A 12,181-nucleotide genomic window follows, 5' to 3' on the forward strand; every position below is an offset into this window, starting at 1 on the left:
TAATAAAACTTTGGTTCGCACCAGAGTCAAATAATACTTTAGCAAAAACATCATTAACTAAAAACGTACCAGCAATCACGTCCGGAATCATCTTGGCTTCTTATGCAGTCAGAACAAATTCTCTAGCATTTTTAGTAGTCTTGTTGTTCGTGGCTGGAGCTAGTTTCGGACAGTTCGGCTTAATATGACCTTTTTCTCCATAGTTGAAGCACATTCCATTATTTGTTTCTTCCTATAGTCTTCCTCCTTGTGTCCTGGTATCTTGCAGTAATTGTAGTAGGTGGAGCATCTTCCTGAATGCTTCTTCTTACAGGCCTTGCAGTAAGGTGCAGAAATAGAACCTACATTTTTCCCACGGTTGGAATTACCAGAACGGAATTCCTGGGTAAGCCTTTGAGCTAGGTTCCTCCTTTGGTCCTCTTCTCGTGTATGAACTAATTCATCAGTCAAGGTGTTTGCTACTTCTACAGCTTCCTCTATAGTTTGGGGTCAAGCTGCCTTGACTACATGCTTAATCTCCCTAATCAACCCCAGATGTAACGGGAGATCAGTACTGGTTCTGGTGATGCAAGGGTTGGCACTATTCTAGCATATTCAAAGAATGTAGTAGTATAACCCTTACTATCCACTCCAGTCATTCTAAGGTTTAGGAACTTATTTGCTATCTGTTCTTTTTCATTGGGAGGGCAGAATTTTCTTTCTACCATATTTTTAAATTCCTCCCATTCCATATTGTAAACTCTGTCACTTCCCCTAGACTGGAGGATAGTGTTCCACCATTCTAAAGCTGAGTTCTTAAACAGATTGGAAGCAAACATTATATTATCCTCTTCCGCACACTTGCTTATTTTCAAGACTGCCTCAGTCTTCTCTATCCAGCGTAGAGTTGCAATGGGTCCTTCATTGCCCGAGAATTCTATTGGTTTGCAGGACTAGAATTCTTTGTAAGAACAACCATAAGACATGGTTCTTCTTCTTTTTGGAATGGGCACCTGACGTATTGGTCCATTATTTACGTTGTGATCTGGTTTAGTGGGTCGCTTACTGCTATTATTACTTTTATTATCAGCTTCCTTAACAGTTTGAATAATAAATGGCATTGCATCTATAATCCCTTGTGCCACTATGTGTTGGATGGCACTATTATCCACTTGATTTCCATTGTTATTGTTGTTCGGGTTATCATTGTTATTCTGGTTTTCATTGTTCTGGTTTTCATGATTCACTTCGTTGTCCATCTGAATTTTAAACATTTGCCAATTATTAATATTACAAAATAATATTTAATACAACCTATCACATAACACACATATTAACCAAAAACGTCGAGCATTGCGACTTACTGTTTCTTATATATAGTATCCATCTAATACAAACTGATACTGGATTTGAAAATTACAATACTATTAGGCATCAGTAGCTATTGTCTAGATATATATATATATATATATATATATATATATATATATATTCAAACATACACACATATTATACATATTATTATTATTATTATTATTATTATTATTTTTATTATTATTATTACTACCTCCACCATCACTGATATGGGTTCATCCAGAACTCCATATTACGCTCGTCATACTTACAGACGAGTCGTTCTCCAACCAGCCTCATTCTCTCGCTACATTCTAAAATTTCCTCACCGAAAGTCCTGAGTTCTTGCACATTTTCTACACTCATTGGGGGTGCAGGTGCTGGTACTGGGTTTGGGAATTGGGGCATGGGTTCCTGGTACGGGAATGGATTCTCTAGAATTTCTCTAATGAATTGATCATTATCATATTAAGGATCTAGAGGGTCCAAGTTTGGATAAGCTGCTAGGTTTGGCATAGGATCATCTTCTGGTATTGGGTAGTGCGGATGGTAATCCCTATGGTCGTCAAACCACGGGTCGTAGTTTGGGTCTAAGGGATTGGGTGCTTGCACTCTAGGTATCTCTTCTGTGTTAAAATCATGCATTTGAACTTGATTTTCTGGGTTGGCTTCAATCTCCATTGGTTGGGTGGGAAACAAGGGTAATGGTTGGGGTGCTATAAGTTGCTCCAGGTTAGGATCTGCTGCTGTAGTTGCTAAAATGTGGAAGTTTGCTAGACTCCTATTTAACATATCCTGGGCACGAGTATCTGTCTCTCTCTTAGCGGCTGCTAAAACACGTTGCTGCTGTAACTTTTTCATTCGTTTCCTACATTTATGCGCTCCTCTACTGAACCATCCTCTCTTTTTAGGAGGGAATGGCTCTTCAGACTGAGCCTTAAACACGAATATCTCATCTTCATTGTCGGCTGAATACCCTGAGAGGGCAGGCTGTGAAGAGGTGCCTTCGCTCCTAGGTGAGCTGGACAACTGACGGTAGGCGTCGGAAGGTCCTTGGTCGCTCATACTGTAAACTGACAAATAGTCAAATAACACATAATACAGATATGAACGTAGTTTTGTAGAAAATTTCCTAACAATCCGAATAATATATTGGTGTCAGCAGAACACTTCTGTGGCTGAATCAATAGCTTAGCTCTGATACCACCTTTTGTCACAACCCCCGTCCCCTAACAACCCGAGAACGGGCGGCCGTGACTAGTTTCAGTGGTATCGGTGTTTATCATTTTGGCAGCGGAAATTACATCAGGATCGTAGTTAGGAAATATTTTATCAGAGTAAAATACCACACTTTCATAATATTAAATACGTGGGAAAATCCCAAGTTTTAAGTACACACATTTTTATAGGAATAAATCCTATTTTATTTAATAAAACATCTCTTTTATTGTAGGTAACTTTATAGCCACTTTTCCAAGCCTTCAGTGCTGTCCAGCTGGCTTCTATTTTTGGCTTTCACATTTTGTTACCTGAAACGCGTTTAAAAACATTTTGTCAGTGGGAAATACTTGTGAGTGAATCTCAGTTTAATCAAGTTAAGTAAAAACCATTGTACAATATTGAGGGCGGTCGCGCAATTACTTTTGTTTCCATCTACTTTAATTACCACCCACGGTACTGTCGACCTGACTTATGGTCATGTTACTACTCACAATGTAGTAACAAATTTTGTATACAAAACCCCAACATACCGACGATAATTGTTGAATACAAATACTCAATCACTGTTTAATATAATGTTAATTGATTGAGGTTTTGTAAAAACAAGTTGTAAAAAGGAGATTACTCACATTGCTGTCTTAGGTTTTCCTTTAGGGTTTCCTGGTGATTATCTATGACACAATTGCACATGTGTTAGTATAATAACCCAATATTTACATATACCATCCCTGAGACGGCATTCTAACGACTACGTCGGGCAGAACCTCGACAGCCGTTATGGAACCCTGTATCAATTGGGCAGCGTATCTAATACGTAACCGGGGTTATGATACTTACAACGGGGCAGAACTTCGTTATTTAGGGGGTATTATGCCCGAGAATAGCTTTAATTGTTCAGAATTTCTAGAGAGAGAAAGTTGTGGTGCGAGTTGGGACTGAAGGCCTGAGCTCCCAATTTATAGGGGCTGAATTCGAGTCCCTCGCGGCCCGTGTAGAAAGAAGGCAGGGCCTTCGTGGCCCGCGACATAGGCTGGGTAGGCCCTAGCCTGGCCCAGTCATCGGTGTAGGCTCGACGTGTGGCTGTCACGTGGCAGCACCGGGCTGCGCCTCATGTCCACTCGGTCGCGGCCCGCGTAAGACCAAGCTTAGGTCTTCGCGGCCCGCCAAAGATATTAAAAATTCGATATTTAATTTAATTTAATAAGATAAAGGTATTCGGGGCCCGTTTTCATATATAGGGTGTATTTTAAGATATATAGGGACACTTTAAGTCTTTTTAGAGGGTTAAAAATATGTTGAGGGTTGTTATACGTGTCAAGTTTGACTCGCTGGAACTCCACCCCCCTCTGTTCGTATAACACAGTGAATCATAGCTGAACCCTAAGCCGGCGACCTTCTAGTGCCTAATCCTCACGATTAATTAACTGTGCATAATCCTCACTATTAAATTGAAGTTGTTGATCACCTTTATTCACAATAACAATCGCAAAGAAAAAAACAAGCAAGGATATTTTGATTGCTTGGGGTCTTTATTCACCACAACTGTTGTGAATTGTGCACAATGACTCCATCCCGCATCAGTGTAAGGGCATAATGTGAATTGTATTAAGAACATAGAATGCCAAACATATTATAACCTTAAAAAACTTACGAACCATGCATAGAGGAAGCTTGTCGTGATTTGCGACACAGACAAATAAGGACAGAAAATTGTAGACATCACAACCTTAAGGGTACATCAGGATGTACATACAAGACAGATGAAAGTTTAAGTAAAAAAGAAAATGAACAATTAATTGTTTCATAAAATTCCCATGATATGACCATATAATAGGACACCATCAGCATGTCAAACAAAAGATAACAAATATGACAATAGGTAGAAGACAGTTAAAAATAAAAACATACCATTTGTAGCCGCCGACCTCAAACGCCACTTCAAGATTCAAATTCAGTTGGGATGAGGGTTTCATTTTGCCATCAAATTACATCTCCATATGACGAGAAAGCATCTGTAACTCCAAGTCAACATCAATTCATCATCAATTTATAGAATGACTGGTTAATTTGGTGTTAAACCTTTTCAACTCAAAATAGTAGATATCTCAATCATTATTAGAATATCATCCATAATATATAATCAAGTGAAATGAAACATGCTAAATGATGTCACAAATACAAATATACAATAAAAAAAAACCAAATTCATTGAGTTCACGGAATACCTTTGAAACAGTTGGATTAGACAACGTAGATTTGAGACTTGCGATCTCTAGGTTTAACAATCAGAATCATACACTTTTTAAATTTCAGAAGCAATATAGAACGACAGTAAGTAGGTTAATTTGGCCAAACGCTATTTAGATTCAACTCGCGTATTCCATTTGCTCCCACCATTCAATCACCGAAACCCTAAAAAATCAAGCAAGACGTGTAGGATGATCGGTTAAATTGAAGATGGAGAGAGGCAAAGTGTCTTGTATATGTGTGTGGGAAGCACAAACGGTTCATAAATAAGCATTCAATGCACAGACGATTCACCAAGAAGCTTCTTAATGGCTTTCATTTGCATTTAGTAGATGAGCAGGGCTTTCCATGGATGAAATTCCTAGACTGCCCCTTTGATATCTTAAAATTGTATGCAACTTCCTAATTTACCCTTCTAAAATGGCGTTTACTCTTTTGTACATTATGCTTTAAAATTTATACGTATGGTAAAATTACAATCTTGTACGTAACATTTGCTTTATATAGTTATATATAGATATTTAATAAGTAAACTTACTTTAAGCGTATTTTGTTATTTCATATAACTTTTAGATGTCATATAAATAAACTAAACTTGTTAGATACGATGTTTAACAAAATTCGGAGTATGTCGCTATGATGCGTGCTTATTTTTGTCTACGCGTAGATATAAATTTACTCAAGTTAACTTAACTGAGTTCAGAATAATAATAAGTGATCGAAGCACTAACGTACATGTCATCAAAGTTGCCATTTACTTTTTTTTTTTTTTTGTATAAATTGACATCATTATTTTATTTTAGCAATGCAATATAACATTTTAGAATTCTTTATCTATGACTCAATAAAGTTTAATTCGAACATATCAAATATATTTGATTTTCTTTTGTTTTTTTTTTACCGTCATGGGTATCATTTAAACAACATGGATACCCATACAATATTCATTTTAATGGTTTTATGATGTATCACAATAATGTTTTCTTTTTGGTACACTAAGCTATAAGCTACAGTGAGTGCTAGTAACTGAACCAATATCGATCATCGGTATCGATACCAATATTTGTTTTTTTTTTCAATGGATGTAAAAAAATGTGGACATCCTGCGTATATCTTCCGTTTGTTATATGGTGTGCCAAAATCATACCATGCCAAACCAATAACAAGTGAAAACCCCATTAGCACAAAGAATCTCACTACGAAATTAACATATAAAAGTTTTAGTACCCTCCAGATAATGACATCACCATGCAAAATTAAATACATTTTAATTTTGTTTATGTTGACAAAAATACACTCAATTCCACACTCCGCACCTATATAAAGTAAGCAATCCGAAACCCTCGTTGTTGGTCTCCGGGCGGCAACATTCATCGTCTCTATTTTCATATCACTCCACTCTCTCGCTTTCGACGGTAACCCTACTTCTGCTCTTTCTTTATCTAACTGGCACCGATCCTTTTTATACATGCATCCACGTACCGATCTGCTACGGTTTTACAGTTTCTTTTGCTGAATCTCTAAAATTTTTTTTGATGATTTTCATTCTTAACTATGTCAGATTTTGGTGATTGAAATTTTCACATAAACTAGTGATTGTTAGGTTGATTTGTTTGTTCTTTCTGAAGTTGATGAAGTTAAAGTGCATTAGCAGGTTAAAATTTTTTGTTTCTATTGGTTCGTTTAAAACTGGCACCGATCCTTTTTATATACACATATATGTATCGATCGGCTAGGGTTTTACAGTTTCTTTTTCTTTTGCTAAATCTTGAATTTTCTTTGATGAAAATTATGTCAGATTTTGATGATTGAAGTTTTCATATAAACTTGTGATTGTTAGGCTGATTCTGATTTGTTTGTTATTTCTGAAGTTGATGAAGTTGAAGTACATTACTAGGTTTTTTTTTTTTTTTTTTTTTTTTTAGTGATTGGTATAACGTAAGGATTGATAAATAAAAAAATTGTATCCGGATTGATTTTAGGTTTTGATATATGTTATGGATTTTTGGGGGCGAACTGGTTAAAGTTTGATTTGGTGAAGAGTTTACATACATTTCTTACATAGTTACATTTCAGTTTTTTATCTTATTTATATATTTATTTATTATCATGTTTATACATTACATGCTCTGATTGTCTAATTTGTCTCCATCATAATATGTGCACCATAGGTCGTTTATTTAGAGCTGCTAATTAAATTCGTGAACCTTAGGAAAAAGTGTAGGTCCGGCTAGGAGGATCTAGTCGCCTAATCCTTGTATACTAACCAATCCGGTTGTGCGGAATCCAACCGGAATGGCAAACCGAGATAGAACACGCACAAAACAACACACACAATATTCACCGATTAACACCACTTGTATTAATACGAATGAAAGGTTCGGTTACAAGCTCAATGTTTACAAATCTATTTTGCAAACTCTCTCTCTCAGTGTGTGTGCTCTCACAAATATGCTCTCTGTGTTCTACAATGTGTTCACCTCTTTTTCTTATCCACAGACAGTCTATTTATAGACACAGCACAACGAAACAGACTTTGACTTGACGAATCACACCTTGGCGAATCAGAAGCTTGAGGAAACACATAGTCATTGACGAAACTCAATCAAGTTTGACGAAACAGTCTTGTTTCGCCAAGATGCATCTGTTTCGCCAAACTGGGCTTGGGCCCAAAGGAGAGTTTCGCCAAAGCTGCTTAGCCCATGTTGCTTGTTTCTGATTGGCCCAAAGAAAAACCACATGCACGTCCATGAATTCATAAGTTCAGATTGCAAAGCTAGTCCAACTTGTGATTAGTCAAAGTTATGACATCATCATGACATCATCATGATGATGTGTCAAGCGGGAAACGTTCTCGCCTCTCCGTGCTTCGCGTGTCGAACTCTGGGGCGCACGACGGAGGAATGTCGTGACGTCGGGCTTGAGCCGAACCTAACCGAGTCGAACCGAGCCAAGTCGAACCGAGTCGAGTCGCGTCCACAAACATGTATCAACAAACTCCCCCTTGGACGCTACTCGTGAGGTTCATCTTCCATGTCTTCCATGTCAGAGGATCTTCAATGTCTTCACGTCTTGAAAGTAGAAAGTGTATCAACAAACTACTCGTATCATGTAGGAAGTGTGTTGACAAACTCCCCCTTAACATAAGCTCCCCCTTGAGTTATGCTCGTGAATGACTTGATCTTTATAGCTTGAGATCCTTGTGGTGTTGATGATGGTCAGCGGCAACTCGATCATTTTCATCACTTGAGTGCCTTCACGTCGTGTCTTCATTCCGAAGCTTGTCATTGACCATGTTCTCCTTGCCTTTAGAATCTGCACATGCAAGAAATCTAAACGCGTAATAAGAACAACTGCTTGGAATATAGTTAGTATAAACAAATGACACACGAATGACCATGTTTCAATCAAACACCGTCCGACAGCTTGAAAGTTTAACAAATTTGTCAATTTTAGTTTCCAACTTTCAAAACTTGCAAATTTCGACCGTTTATGAAGATTTAGTCAATTCGGTTTTCGTTCAGGTTTCAGGCAACGAAGACTCGAGATCCAACATCGTACGATCGAAAATAAAATAGAAGTAAAATCTTTTTGGCTTTTAGAAAGTTTATATCAAAACACACCTAAAATCTTTTTGGTATTTTTGAATATTTCAAATGTAAAGACTGAAAGCAGTAAATAAATATTTACAGACATTCTTTTTGCGAGTTTCGAGGGTAAGAGAATCATATCAGTGTACGGTCATGCCAAAAGCTCTTGTTGTTCAGTTAGTTAACATTAAGATAAGCATCCTATAACAATTATCGGTATTGTTGTCCACATAAGCTCAACTTATCAGATGTAATCATGACGAGACGATACGTTAAGGTATGATTTATACTTACCGACCGGTGTTCATCCACATCACGACACATTCCCGTATCAAGGTATGCACGAGGATTCATCTTACCGGTGAGTATACCGATTATCATCTGTTTGACCGTATATGATGTGAGATTCTCACTTATTTTGATTTGAAAACAAGCCCTATGTGATAGAATCACTTATTGATTAGGAACTTGATTTTGATATGCATGAGGGCACAGGAGCAAGTCCGTGAACAGGTCAGTACTTTCGTACAGCAGAGAGACGAACTTGACTCCCGGATAAATGTGATATATTATCACTTATTTGTTTGGACATGTGATTGTTGATCACTTATTGAGGTCGAATGCAGTATGTACACGTATGTATAGTATCATGGAAGATCTAGACTTGCGTCCCCGTTATTTTTCGGTAAAAGATACAACCATGATACCCAGATGATAAGCAACATAAAGACCGAATATCTCAGAACCTTGGCAATCTATCAAACGAAATTTCGGTACTAAGACCATATGCCAATGAATGGTTCCCACCTGGTCTTCAGTCGATTTAAGATTTATATCACCATGCACACTTTAAAATGATTGTGAGCCTACCGATACATCTTATATAGAGCTGCTTATCGTTTTTCATTTAAGGTTTAAAGAGGTTTGGAAAGACCACCGATGTACTATCATTTTCTCTTTTGCTCGCTAGGAAACTCATTTTTGTTTTTCTATTGTTTTTGTGTTTTTGAAATTTTTCGATGTTTTTGGATTTTCAAATTTTTGGATTTACTCCCCCTAAAATCAATAAACTAAGATAAATTTAAAACACAAAGGTATTTACAAAAATGATTTTCCGATGTTGGTTTACTCTTGCTTGACCTTAATGCCGTTTACCAATAATAAGAAGTCAACTCTTGATTTGTCAAATGCTTTGGTAAAAAGGTCGGCACGTTGGTCATCGGTGTGGACCTTAACAACATCGATTAGCCTTTTATCAAAGCAATCACGTATGAAGTGATATTTGATATCGATGTGTTTGGTCTTTGAGTGCTGCACAGGATTTCTAGTGATCTGTAATGCAGCAAAATTATCAACGTAAATAGGAGTAGTTAGGAATTCAAAACCGTAGTCGCGTAATTGTTGTTGGATCCATAGGACTTGGGAGCAACAACTTGAGGCAGCAATGTATTCAGCTTCGCATGTTGATGTAGCGACGCATGTCTGCTTCTTGCACTGCCATGTGACTAGGCGATTTCCCAAAAACTGACATCCAGCCGTTGTGGATTTGCCATCGATTTTGCATCCGCCAAAATCAGAATCACTGAAAGCAATCAAGTCAAAGTTATTATCCTTAGGGTACCACTGTAACACCTCGAAATTTTGTGTCCAATGATGTGTTAACACGTGTCATTTGTTTACACGTGGCATCTATAATAAATAAAAGGACTAATTTTGACAAACCTTGAAAGTATATAAATTCGAGGGTTATAATTGTCAACAAGGGTAAATATACTGTATAGTATCCCTAAATAATGCTTAAACCTTCAAACGAATAGATTATAGATCGTACAAAAACAAAACGCGGATGAAAGTGAGAGATTACAAACTACAGGGGTTAACTGTGTCAACATGTTTAATAATACCCCTGAGTGACCCTTTAACGTCCCAAAGACTTTGTAACGGTATTATACCCTCACTAAAATAATATATATGAATTTCGCGAAGTTTCGATATGAGACGAGAAAGTTACGATCGAATTCATAGAAGAAGGGTTAAAAGCGTCAACAGTGAAAGTTAAGGCTTTCTAAAATAATTAATAAATAAACCGGGGACTTAATAGCGCGGGTAATTAACACGAGGCCCCTATCGGTAAATAACCGAGGGCCAAACCGCAAAGTTACCCCTTCAAATCCGAAAGGTCAGGCAAATCATTACGAAAGATTTCGTTATTAATGGCCCGATTCTGTAATCATTAAAAAAGATTTGAAAAATTCAGAAAATATAACCTCACGCGACCCGCGTAAGGTTTAAACATAAGTTGAGGCGGGCCGCGAGCCTCCTCTATTACGCGTCTGATTTTCTGATCCCAGGCGACCCGCGTAAGAGTTGCATGGAATGTCCATGCGGGTCGCGTACGACGCCCAGATGCAGAAAGTTGTAGTTTCTTGACTTTTGGAGCTTGTGAACGATCATGCACATAATTATGGGGCATGGGCACCCTATGCTCAACCCATACACTTAGGGGACATCTACCCATCAGCTCTGGACTGATTGTAGTGCTTGTAATGATCATAAGTTGCTTCCTTTGGCTATAAATAGCCACACCTTGTGCATAACAAATCACACAACACAAAACACTTACAACTGATCATTTCAAGAGCTCCCTAGCATTCTCTTCTGTTCTATAATCAAGAACACACTTCTGTAAGTCGTTCACAATCAATTTGGTCTTGCATTTCCATAGTTATAGCTCATAAACGCAACCGTCGTAACTAACGGTTGTCATTGCAATATCTTGCAAATGGTTCAGTCTTATGACGAATCAAAAATGGTTATGAGTTGGTATTTATGTGGGTATTAAACCTCTAAAATGGTTCCCCCTGATCACCACTCTAACTATGTCAATTATCGAGTCAAACGTGCGGTTAAAAAGTCAACAGAAAGCTATTTTAGCGATTTAAGCATAATCTGTAATATATATGTTATGGAACCTGTTTTGACAATCATAAATCATGGTAATAAGTATATAAACTTGTTTGCGCTCGTTTGAATCGATCATTTACTGTATAGAACCGGTTCGGAGCCGAATGTCGCAAAAGTTTGACTTTTGCTTTGACTTCAGTTCTGACCCGTTTTAGTGAGGTATAAATATACCTTAGGACTCTCTTAGGACCAGGTCACATGTTGGTATAAGCCTCCGTGGTCGGTTCATGAGTTATCCGAGTCTTTAACGCATTTCCGTCATTCGCCTAAAAGTTGACCGTAACGGCCTTTTAAAATTAAAACGAGTATTTCGGGCACGTGAACGGACCAAAACCTTGCTTGTTAAATTATAAGCATGTCCCTAAAGTTTCACGTCAATCCGAGGTCTAGAATGAGAGTTATGCTAAAAGGCGCACTTTTAAGAAAGTTTTGTAATTAACGGCGCAATTAGCATAACGCCCATCTAACCTAAGTTTTCGTCACCAAAACTTTTACCCACTGTGGTAAAATAATATTTTGGGAATTTTAAAGATTTTTAATAATTTTTACCTTGCTCATAACCTGCGGTTATGGCTACGGTTCGGTAAATACCGAATATGCCCTTTTTGGCCAAAACGGGAGTTCTACAAGGTCTTTTGACCCGATTCCAATTGCCACTGGTTTTAAATAATAAATAAAGTATTTTAAGCTTTATAAGCTGTTCGGGAAACTCAGATTTCCTGTAGAACTCGAAAACCCCTTTTAAAGTCTTTAAAATGACCGAAAAGCCCCTATGGGGCATAATATAAACTTAAACTCGTTACGGGCATTACGGAAGGTATCCTACT

The sequence above is a fragment of the Helianthus annuus genome, chromosome 13, assembly GCF_002127325.2.
Source record: "Helianthus annuus cultivar XRQ/B chromosome 13, HanXRQr2.0-SUNRISE, whole genome shotgun sequence".
Lineage (NCBI taxonomy): Eukaryota > Viridiplantae > Streptophyta > Magnoliopsida > Asterales > Asteraceae > Helianthus > Helianthus annuus.